General features: G+C 46.6%; 1 non-coding gene across 1 annotated transcript; it reads right to left on the minus strand.

The window, feature by feature from the left end:
- Nucleotides 1–1199: 1199 nt before the first annotated feature.
- On the minus strand, nt 1200–1298 carry LOC120365222 (small nucleolar RNA U13). Its single transcript, XR_005580229.1, has one exon. It is a non-coding gene; the product is annotated as a small nucleolar RNA U13 (small nucleolar RNA).
- Nucleotides 1299–2521: the final 1223 nt, after the last annotated feature.

Below are 2521 nucleotides of genomic sequence, written 5' to 3' on the forward strand. Positions count from 1 at the left end.
TGAACACAGGAGCAGAGGCTACAGTGAGCCAAGATTGCAGCATTTTGGGAGGCTGAATTGGGTGGATCACCTGAATTCAGGAGTTCAAGACCAGCCCGGCCAAATGGTGAAACCCCATGTCTAATAAAAATACAAAAATTAGCTGGGTGTGGTGGTAGGTGCCTATAATCCGAGCTAGTCAGGAGGCTGAGGCAGAAGAATTGCTTGAATCCAGGAGGTGGAGGTTGCAGTGAGCTGAAATCATGTCCCCGCACTCTAGCCTGGGCGATAGAGCAAGATTCTGTATTTAAAAAAAAACAAAAACAAAAACAAAAAACCAGCAAGCCAGTTACACTGGCTTATACTTAAAATCCTAGAACTTTGGGAGGCCAAGGTGGGAGGATCACTTGAGGCTAGGAGTTCCAGGTAAACCTGGGCAACATAGCAAGACCCCATCTCTACAAAACATTTTTTTAAAAAAATTAGCCAGGCACAGTGGCGTGTGCCTGTAGTCTCAGCTACTCAGGAGGCTGAGGCAAGAGGATCACTGGGGCCCAGGAGGTGGAGGCTGCAGTGAGCCGTGCTTGTGCCACTAGACTCCAGTCTGGGTGACAGAGTGAGACTCTGTCTATCAAAAAAAGAATTCAGAGTAGAGAAAGGTATGAATGGTAAGTTCAAGCACGCCACGTCCCACATTTCCTGCAGAAGTGTTGATGTACGCCCCAAGAAATCCGCATCATTTCCCAGCGCTGCCTTAACAAAGTCCCCTAAACTGTGTGGCTTCAACCATAGAGGATTATTCTCACAGTTCTGGAGGCCAGGAGTCTGAAGTCAAGGGGTTTTCGTTTGTTTGTTTTTCCTATGAAGGCCGTGAGGGAGGATCTGTCCCAGGTCTTGCTCCTGATTCTTGTAGCCTCCAGAGTTCCTTGGCTTGTAGGTGGTCTTCTGTCTCTGTCTTGACATTGTCTTCCCTTTGTACGTGTCTGTGTCCACACATCCCCTTTTTATAAGGACACCAGGCATACAGGATTAGGGTTCACCCTCATTACCTCAGCTTAGCTTGATCACATGTGAAGAACCTATTTCCAAATAAGGTCACATCCACAGACCCTGCGGCATAGGGCTTCGGCGTCTTTCAGGGAGACACAGTACAATGTATAACATGATAGATTTGCAAATATTTTTAGTTTGGGTTTCTGGGTTCTATTTTTTCTTTTTTGCATCAGATGGGTGATGTGATGATGTTGTAACAAGTTTTGAGGAAGGCATATGATCATACAGTAGCATGAAAACCCAATCGTCATGCTTAGGTTTTAGTTTTTTAATTTTAAGTTTAATTTTTTCTTGAGGCAGGATCTTGCCCTGTCACTCAGGCTGGAGGGCAGTGATACAAACATGACTCGCTGCAGCCTTGGCCTCCTGGGCTCCAGCGATCTTCCCACCTCAGCCTCCCAAAGTGCTAGGATTACAAGCATGAGCCACCATGCCCAGCTAGTCCCTATTTTTTGTTTGTACCTTGCTATTTTTACTCAAAAATACACCTTTGCAGCTGGGCATGGTGGCTCATGCCTGTAATCCTCAGCACTTTGGGAAGCTGAGGCAGGTGGATCACTTAAGGTCAGGAGTTCAAGACCAGCCTGGCCAACATGGTGTAATGCCTTCTCTACTAAAAATACAAAAATGAGGTGGGCATGGTGTTGTGTGCCTGTAATCCCAGTGACTTGGGAAGCTGAGGTAGGAGAATCACTTGAACCCTGGAGGTGGAGGTTGCAGAGAGCCAAGTCCCTACTACTGTACTCCAGACTGGGTAGCAGAGTAAGACTCCGACTCAAAAAAAAAAAAAAAAAAGGAAATATACACACACACACACACACACACACACACTCACTCTCTCCCTCTCTCTCTCTCTCTCTCTCTCTCTCCCCCTCTCCCTCCCCCCTCCCTCCCTCCCCCCTCCCTCCCTCCCCCCTCCCCCCTCCCTCCCTCCCCCCCTCCCCCCCTCCCCCCTTCCTACCTTGGCACTCTTTTTACATATCAGTATGCACTGGTACAACTTAAATTCTATTGTAGATTTCATTTAGATTAATTCTATCTAAATACTATTCTATTAAATTCTACAATTTAAAAAATAGGTGACGCATTTAAATGATTCAAAGTTCAAAAACTATGAAAGGGTATAGAACTGAGTCTCCCACATGGCAGCCAATGGCATATGTGTTTACGGAAATCTAAGTGAGGCTGGGTATGGTGGCTCACGCCTATAATCCCAGCACTTTGGGAGGCTGAGTCAGGTGGCTCACCTGAGGTTAGGAGTTTGAGACCAGTCTGACCAACATGGTGAAACCCCATCTCTACTAAAAACACAAGAAGTAGCCAGATGTGGTGGTGGGCTCCTGTAATCCCATCTACTTGGGAAGCTGAGGCAGGAGAATTGCTTGAACCTGAGGGGCAGAGGTTGCAGTGAGCCAAGATCACACAGTTTTACTCCAGCCTGGGCAACAGAGCAAGACTCCATCTCAAAAAAAAAAAAAAATCTAAATGA

The sequence above is a fragment of the Saimiri boliviensis genome, chromosome 7 (assembly GCF_048565385.1).
Source record: "Saimiri boliviensis isolate mSaiBol1 chromosome 7, mSaiBol1.pri, whole genome shotgun sequence".
Classification (NCBI taxonomy): Eukaryota; Metazoa; Chordata; class Mammalia; order Primates; family Cebidae; genus Saimiri; species Saimiri boliviensis.